Source organism: Adiantum capillus-veneris, chromosome 4 (assembly GCF_014529385.1).
Source record: "Adiantum capillus-veneris isolate H3 chromosome 4, ASM1452938v2, whole genome shotgun sequence".
Taxonomy (NCBI): Eukaryota; Viridiplantae; Streptophyta; class Polypodiopsida; order Polypodiales; family Pteridaceae; genus Adiantum; species Adiantum capillus-veneris.
In genome coordinates, this window is record NC_140934.1 from 89946123 (window position 1) to 89958863 (window position 12741).

A 12741-nucleotide genomic window follows, 5' to 3' on the forward strand; every position below is an offset into this window, starting at 1 on the left:
GCTCTTCGACGAGGAACTCTCAACATTGGATAAGGAAGACAAGCAATAATATAACAGCTCAACCTTGGGAAAAAACGGAGTCAACGTTGGTATGGAGACCAAAAAAGGTTGTGCCAGAGAACACAAAGGTGGAAAACAGAGTCTTCAATACCAGACAACAGAGTGATTCCAGACAATCAAGGACAGTGAAACAGATCTGGATTCCAAATAAGTTCATGACGGCGCAAAGCTATAGCAAGCAAATTTGGATCCCAAGGATTTGTAAACAGGAACTCCCTTCAGTACAATCCACGGAAACTCCTAGATATTGCAAGGCGAGGAAATCAACACAAAGAACAAAGCAGGTTTGGGTCGCAAAGAGTTTGTGGCAAGCACAAGCGAAGCGGAAGCAGATTTGGATTGTGAAAAAGAACAACAAGGTAAAGAAGAATCTATCTAGTGATTCTACTACCGAAGTGCCAAAACCAACCCAAAACCCGACCACCAATCCTTCAATCAAACAAAGAGCAGCTTTATTGGAAAGACTGTTGTATCATCGCTCTACAATTGCATTGGGAACTTATGACCAAAACAACTACAATGCTTCACCCACAGACACTTCATAGTTGTCCAGGAGGACTCAGACTAGGAGGGGGGGAGGTATACAGGTATACAGGAGCTACAAAGTAGCTACAAGCGACAAAAACAAAGAAAAACAAAAATTATATTACAAGGGCAGTGTCTTACATGATTTCGCAATTTTTATGTTTGATTGCGGATATTGATAATATTTATGCCCTTATATACCTTGTTTTGCAACAAGAAGAGATCAAATGATGAATTTGGGTCTCTAGACGTGTAAATATCACTAAATAAGAGTGTTTTTGGAGCTAAAAAGTGGAAAAAAGTGGTAATCCAAGTCCAGAAATCATAAATAAGTGTATATTCATATACACAGGGTTACCAGCTATTTATTGTGTATGTTTGGAATTTTTTGGCTTCAATTTGCTATTTTCCTTTATTTTTTATGATTTTCTTAATAAAAGTAAAAGAAAAATAAAAAAGCAGGTGAAATGAGATCGGAAAAAAGAAAACAATAGATGGTGATGATCCTAATGACAAGGGCAACCCATGGTAAAAATTGAGTACAATTCGGGAAAAGTTGCAGAAAGTCCGAAATGACAGAATTTTGGCAAAGTGTACAGGTTTCTCAGAAACAGGTCAAACGGAGTCCAAATTGAGAAATTTCAAATCCTAAAGTGCATTTCACGACGAGATAGGAGCACATGTCAAATTTGGTAACAAGTGATCCAGGAAGTCCAAAGTTAAGTATTTTTTACTTCACTTACAGGCTCATTTGCACTATTACCCACTTGGAGAGAGCAAAGAGCACACAGGAGCATCCAACCTTCTACAGCCTTCTACGACTGCTACGAGAGCTCAGAGGACACCAGACATGAGAGGTAGACTCGTTGCCATAAGCTTTTGATGCTTATCATTAACTTTTGTCGCGAAAACTGACCAAAACCAAGAAACAAGAGCAGACGGGGAATGCAGTAGAATGCTAGGTAGTGGCACAACCGCCTAACCAAACCTTGCAAGAACTTATAGGTGGGTTACCCTAGTATAGAAGATGGGTTTCTAACACTCAAAGCTTGAGAAAGAACGACTGGAAAAACCCTAGGTCAACAGAGCCTGCAAGAGGCAAACAGGAAAAAGTTGTCGAAACGACACAAAACTTCTCAGGAAGCTTAACAACATCGAGGGCAATGCAACCATGGAGTATCTCCAGGTTTGGACCACCAAAAGTAGGTCGGAACAACCGATTCGGCTGCGGACACACAAAGCGTCATTTTGGCATAACGGCTGAAATTGACGATCGAATGAAATGAAACTTCACAAGCAGCTTCAAATATACATGGATGACTTATGTTTGCAAGCAAAACCCAAAAGAAAGCTGATTCACTTACCGATGGTGAAAAAGACGCTTTCGGGCAACCAAAAGGAGAAAGATGGAGAACGGGGAGCCAAAGTCAAGTTCAACCAAATAGATGGCTTCACAACATATCCAATGAGCTGGAAATGCAACTCTCGAGAAGAAAAGTTGAAGAAATTCAACTCCAAGGCAAAAAGACGACTTCGGAGACTGAAATGCCTATAAGGGGGCTTTTTAGCTAAACTGATGACTTTTTAAGTTGAAAACTAGTTAGCAGGGCTTAGGGCACTAGCACAAAGCATTCTTTGCACAAAAAGACCAACAGTTCAAGAAAAGACATCATACGCGTATGATGTCTCACAGCATGAATTTCACATCCATTTCAACATTTGAGTGCATAGCCTCATTCCACATGTTAATCACATCCTATGAACCACGTATCATGAGAATTGGAGTTAGAAAACCCAAGGAAAACCAAAAAGACGCAAAGTAGGCCATAAAATTGATTTTTGGTCCTAATTTTGTCAAAATAACTCCAAACTCATTGAAACTTTGTAGGATTGTTGATTAACACATCTACAAGCTATTTGGAACCAAAAAGCACCATTATGACACTAAAGACATCATACGCGTATGAGGTCTATTTGCACTTACAGAGCCAAAACTGCTCATTTGTCATCATACATCCATTATATATATCTAATACATGCTACATATGAAATTTGGAACCATTTGGTCAAGAGGATCACCCCATTAGCCCAATTGAAGGAAAATCCTTCTCCTAAAGCCTATTTTTGGCCCAAATCCAACATACTCAAGTCCAAACCAAGATTTGAGTAGGAACAGTCCTTCACTAGTACATGGGGAGTCCACAGAACCAATCCCATGCAAAATTGATGAAAAAGACATCATACGCGTATGATGTCTCCAGAGTCATTTTTAGCCCAAAATCTATCCAAACTTCATAAATCCACTGAATAAGCCTATCTAAAGCCAAATCCAAGCTTATAGAGAAATTTGATCCAAAAATACACTAGAAGACATCATACGCGTATGATGTCTCACTATGTGATTTTGGCACCTCAGGGCTTCAACCACCAAACAGAAGTGATCTACATGCCATTTGAAAGTGAACCACCAAGTTTTATCCAATTTGGATCATAAAATCCAAATCCCTTTCAAAATTTTGCCAAGAGCCGGAACTGGACTAAACTGGCCAAAACTTGACCAAATGGGATCCAAACTCAAATCCAAGCATATAATACTCATGTATACACTATCAGCTACAAGCACAACCAATATGAAGTCATTTTGACACAAAAGACATCATACGCGTATGATGTCTCCAGCATGATTTTGAGCCCATTTTGCATATTTTTTCACCTACCTTGCATCCTTAGGCCCTGAATAGCTCATGTTTCAATTTTCAAGTCATTTGAATAGTTAAAAGCTTCATTTCGGCTTTCAGTACTAAAAAGACGCTAACTTCTGAAATTGGAGTTACAGGATCCATGGATTCCACCAAGTCATCGGCAACGAAGAGAAAAAGACGGACAATCAAAGATGCTCTTGCAGAAGCGGAACCCTTTGACATTCCAGCAGAAACCCTCAAGCCAACCAAAACTTGGGTGGAGGAAGCAGTATTGGAGAAAGAGGGAATAAAGATCTACCAGGGGACTTTCAGAGATCCTCAAGGGCAAGCGGTGGATGTACCGATGATCCCACAGGAATTGGTAGAATATAGCAGGTCAGAAGACATCAGCAGGTACCTCGAAAGGGCAGACTTGCACAGTTTCTTCACCTCGAGACCATCAGGTGTGGATACAAGAAGAGTGTACGAGTTGGCAACATCCATTCAGAAGGATGGAAAAGCCACATTGACAGCCATGGATGGAGAGAAAGTAGAAGTACAGATCACTCCACAGCTCATTGCAGACGCATTGAAGCTGCACAACAAAGGGAGCTCGGTCAGGGAAAGAAGAGAGGTCATAGAGGTCTATGGGCCCAAGAAGCAGAATGCAACCTATGGAGATATGGCGGACCCAAGAGCGGCAACCCTTTGCCGACTGTACAACCAATTTCTTCATGTTTGCAGTAAAAGACCGCAAAAGTATACGACACCACCCCATGCCATTGCAACCACCATCACATGGGCATTAAAGAGCAATATGCCAAAAGAGGTGAATTACGCTCAACACATCCACGAGCAAGTAATTGCCATGCACAATGAGAAGCCAAAGTACATAGGAGGAGCGGAAATTCTGACAAGAATAGCTTATGAAGCTATTGGAGCTAGAGATCAGTGGCCAAAGGTTCCCTCCCAGAATGAGTGGCTTAGAGAAGCCGACGAGGAGGAAGAACAGCCCGAAGTATCGAAGAGGGCATCCACAAGAGCACGCCGGAAACTAGAAGTAGTTTCAGAACCTGCAGAGGATGTGGACGAGCCGCTTAAGAAGAAAGTAAAGAAGAAGGTTGCTCCCAAGCAAACCAAAAGTCAGAAAGCGGCAAGAATGGAAAGACTAGTGGAGCAGTTTAGAGTGGAAAGAGCTCTAAAGGGTGACTTTGAAGAAAAGTGGGTGCTAGACCCCACTAAAGTCGGAACTAGCTCAGCCAGGCCACATATTGATCAATACGATCAATATATTAAAGATTATGAGGAGTCGGAGGCTATTCTGGAGCAGCAACCTGTCGAGCCATACACTGAAGAGGAGGTACAGCAATTAAAAGCTGAGCTGAAAAAAGACGACAAGGGGAAAAGGAAAGTAGATGAGTCTACTAAGCCTCAAGAGAAAGATGGGCAAGCCGACAAAGGGAAAGCCAAGGAAGCTGAGGACAGATATCCCTCTATGACTGATGTACCAAGCCCTAAGAAGACGGAAAAAATTGTGGAGGAGACCACAGTAGAGGTGGACACAGATAATTTGGAAAAGCCAGAGGCCGAGACCAAAGAAAAGAAGATAGATCCAGTTCAACAAAAGAGAAATGATTATGAGGATCTGGTAGAGATAGGATACACCGAAGAAGAGGCCCTTGAGGCAGTTTATGGGATCACCCTACAAAAACAAGCTGAACGGAGAGGAACGGAGGAAAAAACAAAGAGTAAAAAAGAAAGTGAAGAGAAACTGGACGAACTAAAAGTACTAGAAGAGCCAAAGCCAGTGGAGGTGGTGGCGGAAAGAGTTTTAGAGTTGACAGATGATGATGAAAAAGACATGCACATGGTGCATGAACTGCTCAGCAAGATAAAAGAAAGGTCCAAGGCAAAGGAAGTAGAGATTGAGACAGCCAAACAAAGGGAAGCGGAGTTGCAGAGAAAATTAGAGAATGCTATGACTGAATCTGAAAGTCATAAAGCATCACTCTATGACGCGGAAAACGAGAGAGACAGCTTGATACTCCAGCTAGCCGAGGCTTCAAGAGAAGTGACAAGGGCACAGGAAGCAAGGGAGCGGAAAGAGGATGAGTTGGAGGCGGCCAAGGATGAGCTCATTGAGCTAAGGGAGAGAGTCGAGCTCCAAGAAAGAACAATCACTAGACTCAGGACTACCCCTAGAAGTAGCAGAGCAGGAACCGAACAAGAGGGAGCTATCATACCAGCTTTGGAAGACCATGTCCAAAGCTTACAAAGAGAGCTGAGATTAGAGCAAGTGCAAAGGTTGCACATTGCGGAGGGATCATTGGCCGCAGAGGAGAGGCTCACATTAGAAAATCAAACACTACGGACAGAGAATGAGGCCCTCCGCAAACAGCTCCAAGACCTACAAGAGCAACAAAGAAGAGAGACAGAGACACCACAAGAAGAATCAGGTGGAGCAGCCATAGAGCTACCAGAAACTGGAGAGGCAACCACAATTGAAGATCCAGCCCCAGCTGAAGAGGTGGCCTCGACTTCAAGAATCTCTGAAGAAGAAGAGCAAAGGCTACATGACCAAATAGAAAAGTCAGCAGAGGAGAGTGCCAAGGCGGAAATGGAATGGGAGAGGAGACTCCTAATCTCCATTAGACTTCAGGGACTAGACACAAAAGTGCTCCATGAACAGTGGATGCAACCCAGCCTGCCTTTCCCTTTGATGAAATTTGAAGTGCTAAAGACGAAAAAGAGAATAGAGGAGGAGCAGTATGTCGCTCTTTACGAAGGCGACATCACAAAGGAGGAACAATCAAAGAAGATAGTAGATTCACAACCTAGATGGAGGAAAGGTTGGCTGAACAAATACCCAGCCTACCTCATCTACTTGGTGGAGGCACCAAAGGAGATTCAATATGATGCAACCTTCTGCCCGGTGCCAAGAGTCAGAAACTGGAAAGAGCATGGCAGGATTGCAGAAAAGAAGCCAAATTGGCTTAATTATCCCAGGATGCCAAGACCAAAGGCGGGAGAGAGAATAGGTAAAGCCTACATGGTGATAACCCTAACGGGCACCATCAAGCTCTTTACTGGCTCTCCTGACCTTTCGTGTCAGATGCTCAAGAAAATCTGCAGGACTCTCTTAGCTTGCATTGAGGTGTTCGCGCCAGATAAAGCCACGACCTCGAGTCTACTATCGACGGCCGACACAGTGGCTGATATGATGTACGATCTTTCATTGCAGCCTTCTCCAAAAGTGTTACACCTCCTATACCAAAGGATTATGTTTTTACCTAGCTTCCACATGCAAACATTCGAAGAAGCTTTCTACACCGGCTTTTTCACCCACGAAAGCAAAATATTCGGCCCAACCTTGACCATCGGCAACCTACGATACGAATCACATTTGTAGATGCTCAAGACGACAGGATTTTATTGACCAAGCATAAAAGTCATGTCAGGGACGACATGAACGCGGGGGGGGGGGGGAGTGTTGAGCCAGCAGAGGATCACACCCACATTTTTGCCCACACTCATCATTTTGTAACCATTGATTGTAATAAATGTCTTTCCAACATTAATTTTGATTTGAGCCATTCATTAAGTAACGGGACTCAATTGAGTTTCCAGCTTGTAATCTCGAAGTAATTTCACTTGCTGATGTAATTAGTTAGAGATGTTCTCACCTCCAAGACTGAGGTATATAAGCCAAAGTTTCTGTAACCTACGGGGATTCAGATTATTAATCAAAGTAAGTTTTTGAGCGCCGTGACTGTGTCTGAGAGAGAGAGAGAGAGAGTCTTATCTACTTGCTACGTGAGCTACGGAGCCGCCATTGGAGAAGCGACACCGCCATTGTGTTAGTAACGGCGAGAGCTACGCACAGATACCAAGAGTGCGCGCTATCGGCTTCTATGTGTGGTAAGTTCCTACGAGCTTCGGTGTGAGTTTTCTTCCAACTCGTGTGTCGGAATTGAGCGTGCAGCATATCTATAGAACCACAACGAGTAGAGCTACGCATTAGTACCATCGGGGTCAAGTTTCGGTCACCTGTATTTTTCAGCCTGTCTTCATACGCGTTTACCGCACGGAGTGGTTATAGGTTGATTTTGCATTTGAAGTCTTTAGGGTGTATTTCTTACCTAGTGTATAGACTTCCCCTTGAGTTTGAGATCGATTCAATGATTCTAGATCTTGTTTCGTATAGCATTCGTTCGTAGTACGGATTTCAGTCACTTGCGTATTTTAGAACTTAGATTTGATTTCCTTAGTAGTGATTGTCATTAGAAGGTCGAGTAGGTGATTTGACACCCACCTAGTTGTTTCCATGCGCCTGCGGGTCAAGCTCCGTCCTCGTCTGACAAATTCTGTTGTTGGTTGAGTTCTCGCTATTTAGCTTCCGCTAGCGGCGTAACCGCCTTAACAACCACTGCAAAATTTGACCCCATTGTTGTGCCTTTGGTTTGATACCCACACTTCTCCTTTGAAAGAGAGATAGTGATGATTGAGGATGAGGGAGGCTAGGGACATATTAAAGTGTACTTTTGGTGAGGGGAAAACATCTTGGATGGAATTTTTGAGAGTTAAGAGTCCTTCTATAATGGGGATGCTAGGATAGAGAGACTCTACATCAAAGGAGAAGAGGATAATATGGGGAGGGAAGGAGGTGGATATGAGGTCCAAGATAAGGGAGTGGGAATCTTTTAGGTGTTGGTTTTTAGATAAAAAGATAGGATAGAGTTGTGCATGGAGCCATTTGGAGGCATTTTCTAAAATATATCCCTTGTAGGAACAAATGGGGCGGCCTACAAGGAATGATTTATGGATTTTGGGTAGGAGAAAAAAGTGGCAAGGTTTTGGCTTAACTAGAGAAGAGGAGAGGATGAAATCTCTTTCATTGCTAGGGAGAAGGGGGTAGTTTAAAATCATAGAGGTGAGGAGGGAGGCAACAAAGGCTAGAGGAGGGGAAGAGATTATGGAGTAGGTAGAGGGGTCCATGAGGTGGCGAAGGGATTCTTTTTCATACCAATCTTTGGAGAGGAAAACGGGACCAAGGTTTTTATCTGCCGGTTTGATTACAATGTTTTGGTTATCTCTTAAGGAAGACAGGGCATTCATGAAAAAAGGTTTGGTGTGGAAAGGAGGACAAAAGGAGAGAAGAGCATTGAGGAGAGTGAACACATTTTTGAAAGCCAAGTTTAGAGTGGAGGAAGGCAAAGGTGGATTCCAAGTGGGATTAGGAATGGATAGAGAGAGGGTAGAGGGAGGGAAAGAGTTCTTAAAGAACAATCTAAGGTGAAAGCTTCTTTTTAAATTTGATTAGGCTTTAAGTATGGAATCCGGAGGGGCTGGAGGAGAAGGAGGGATATAATTGAGTCCAAGACCTAGGAGTTTATGTTCGAAGGAAGAAAGAGGGTGACTTGAGAGATTGTGCGAAGAGAGGTTTGTAATTTTGTGCTCAAGAGTGAAGATAGAAAGATTTCTTAGAACTAAAATTTTAAAGAGGTGAGGATTAGTTAGAGGAAGCCAAAATTTATGACGCTTTTTTCCGGAGTGGGAGGGATGGGGGAGGAGAGGGAAAGTACAAGGAGGAGGGGTCCAAAGGTGAGGGAAAAGGGGGGGTTTTGAGAAGAGCAAGTGGACCCAAGAGGTAGGGTGCTCTTGCCCTAGTTTGTCCTCCTCCATTGCAAGTTTTTTGAGCCTTTGGGTAGGCTAAACTTGGGATGTAGAGGCTTGGTTTGGGGCAAGAGGGGGGGTTTGGGGGAAGGAGAATTGAGTGGGTAGTTAGGAGTTTGGAGAAGAGAGGGTAAGTGAGAAGTTTTGCTAGAGGGGGGAGAGGGATTTTTGGGAGTGCTTAAAATGGGGAGATTACAAGAGGGGGAGGAGTGGCGGGGGTACAAAGTAGGGGGGGTGGTTTTGGGTTTCTTAAATGGTTGCCGAGTGAATTCCTCATGGGGGTTTTTTGCCAAGGAAGGGTATGGTTTGGAAGGTTTGGATTGGAAGGAGGGAGGCTTAGGGTGGGTAGTGTGGTGAGGGCGTTTGGGAAAAGGGGGATTGTGAGGAGGTGAGAGGAGCTTTTTCATTTGGATGGTAACCTCGTGATGCACCAATTCACCTACCGTTTCCTCTTTAGGTAGGGATTCTACTTCTTCTAGGAGAGAGATTTGTGATCTCTTCCTAGCACTATGAGCCACCATGCTCAAGGAAGAGGCCAAGTGAGTTTGAAGAATTTCATTTTGTAGGAGAGCATCAAATTCATTGAGGGAATTTTTTTTCCAAAAAAGGAGTTGGTTTGCCCAAGCCGAAGGTAGCACCCTAGGGAAGGAGATGGGTGCAAGTTTTTTAGCGAGTTCTAGAAGCCTCTCTTCCACGATGTCGTGGTAGTCATCAAAGCTTTTTTGAAGATTTTTTATGAGTAAAGTTTGGGCTTGGATGTAAGCTTTAGTGCAATCTAGTTGAAATTGTATGTTTAGTGCCTCTAGCTTAGCACTTAAAAGCGCTTGTGCATAAATGTCATCCAAGGTAAGACAAGGGGTTTTCATACAAAGACTATGAGGGGCCTTTTGGTTGGAGTGAAGGCTTTGAAGGTGAGTGAGATGGGATTTAGCTTTGTTAAGCTTGAGATTGAGGGGTTTAAATTTCTCCAAATAAAGGGATATAATTTTGTTGAATTCTAAGGGTTTCTCTATGGCGGGTAGGATGGGGAGGGATGGTGGATGGGGAGAAAGATTTGAAGAGTTAGCGGAGAGGGAGCTGAAGCAAGAGGGGAAGGTAAGGGGGGGATTAGTGAGGATGCCACTTTGAGGAAAATTGGAGAAAATACCGCCTTGGTTTGGGTAGGAGGAATTCGTGAAGCCTTGCTTAGAAGTTCTAGCCAAGCCGGGATGAGTAAAAAGAGAGGGGTTATTTTTGCCGCGGTTGTTGGTAGAAGGAATAGAGAGTTGATCGAGATCCTCGATGAGTAGCCCCAAGATCTCCTCCGGACTAAATAAAATATTTTTGGACGAGGTAATGGAGGGGGTAATGGGAGGGGTTGGGATTAGCATTGGCGTGGTTAGGTTTGAAGAGGGAGGGTTGCTGAGGCTAGCCGCCACCGAGACAAAGCCGGGAAAGGAAACCACGTCAACGGGTGAGGTGTTAGGGTTTTGGGAAACCGTGAAGGGGGAGGGTGCAAGATCCACGGAAGGAATTCGGGGGTTTTGTTCATAGCCGTGGGAACAAGGGCCAAGGGGGTTTCGTCCATAGCCGTGGGAACAAGGTCCGAGTACTCTCTTCCACCAAAAAGCTAAACTAAAACTCCTGAATTTCAATAATCAATCTCATCATTGTTTTTTATATTTTTGAATTAATGAACAACTGGGGAAGCAATGAATAACTGGTGAGAAAGGTGAATGACTTTTGTAGCGAGTAGTGTCTAAATCATCTGCAAGCATAAACCATACTAGTCATCACCAATTCAATTTAAGAGAAATCTCTTTCATGATGAGTTTTCACTCTACTAGCATAATGAACAGGCTTCATATACTGAGATTCCTTCCCCTTTTGCAGTAACATGGCCCCAATGGCATCGTCTCCCACTGATGGGTTAACATAAAACTCATTTTCCCAGTGAGGAGCTTGCATAATGGGTAGTGTACTCAAAACCTCTTTGACTCTGTCAAAAACATCGTCACAGTCCAAGAGACCACTCCAAGGGATCATTCTTAACTGCTTGTTGTAATGGATACAATAGTTGTGATGCCAAAGCTTTGAAACAAGGCATATATTTAAACTTTTGTATGAAAGTGGCTTGTTGGAATTAAGGTTGCAGAGAAACACACACACCTTGGAGAAGACGAAGGAAGCTCAAGGCACACAATAGAGAGTGTATTACTTAGTGTGCAATGGAAAGATAGATACCCCCACAGTGATGGGCGTATATACAATGCACGGGGGAAAAAACCTCCTAAAGAGGGAAAAAATGCCCCGGCGGTCCTAGTGTGTTCACACATCACTACCTCATGTATGTGGTAACAAATCCCCCCTGGAGTGATGCGGTGAACGAGAGCTGGCACATGAGTAAAGGGAAGTGCCATGCCCTAAGGACATGATCAGTCCACAAAGGGGAGTAACACAAAGCTTTGCGGAAAGCTTCAAGCTTCTCATGAGACAATGCCTTTGTGAAAAGATCTGCAAGGTTGTCCTGTGTTGGCACATAAGCCAAGCTGATCTCTCCTGCTGAGAGCCTCTCCCTGACATAGTGGTAATGCACCTCAATGTGCTTTGTGCGAGCATGAAAAACTGGGTTCCTCGCAACTGCCAATGCGCTCTGAGTGTCAGTGTAGATAGTGTTGGCAGTGTCCTATCCAACACCCAAATCAGCCATAAAGTGTTTGAGCCATACACACTCAACCGTAGCTGTGAAGACTGCCCTGTACTCAGCCTCACAACTCGAAGTGGCCACAGTAGGTTGCTTCTTGCTCAACCATGATATACATGAACTGCCAAGCATGAAGAAAAAACCACGTGTGGACACTCTCGTGTCAAAACAACCAGCCCAATCTGAGTCCGAAAAAGCATGTAAGTCTGGCGGCAATGATCCCCCCTTGGGATAAAACAAGCCAAGATGTAAAGTGCCACTAAGGTAGCAGAAAATCCTCTTGACAGCCTACCAATGCTTAGACCCTGGGCTATGCATAAATCTGTTGACCTGTGAGATTGCAAACTGAATATCCGGCCTCATGTTGCATACATAAATGAGTCAGCCAACAACAGTTTGGTAAAGAGTGACATCAGCAGGATCGCCAGCATCATGTAGACTCAACTTCAAACCTGTTTCCATGGGAGTGGCAATAGGTTTGCAATCCTCAAGTCCAAACTTACATAGCAATGTCTCTATGTAACTTTTCTGACACCACGCAATACCACCATCACACTGCTTAAACTGTATACCCAAGTAATGATGCAACATCCACAAATCTTTCATCTTGAAAGTAGCATTCAAATCAGCCTTAAATTCAGCAATATGTCTCTCATTTGGTCCAGTGATCAGCAAATCATCAACATAAAGAACCACAATGAGAAGTACATCACCCTCACGCTTTACATACAATGTGCTTTCTCTTGGACTATTATGAAAGCCTCGTTTAACCAAATGAATGTCAGCTTTCTCATACCAAGCACGAGGAGATTGCTTCAACCCATACAAAGCTTTCTTACATCTGCACACTTTGTCCTCTTGTCCTTTTATGACAAAGCCGCGAGGCTGCGTTACATAAACTTCCTCAAATATGTCACCATTCAAGAAAGCGGTAACAATGTCTGATTTATGTACATCCCAACCAAAATGAGCTGTCAATGCACATAGAAAACGCACAGCAGTCATACGACAAGTGGGAGCAAAATTCTCTTCATAATCAATGCCTTTTTGCTGTGCATAACCCTTTGCAACAAGTCAAGCATTATGGCGATCGATCTCACCATCCGGCTTGCGTTTCAA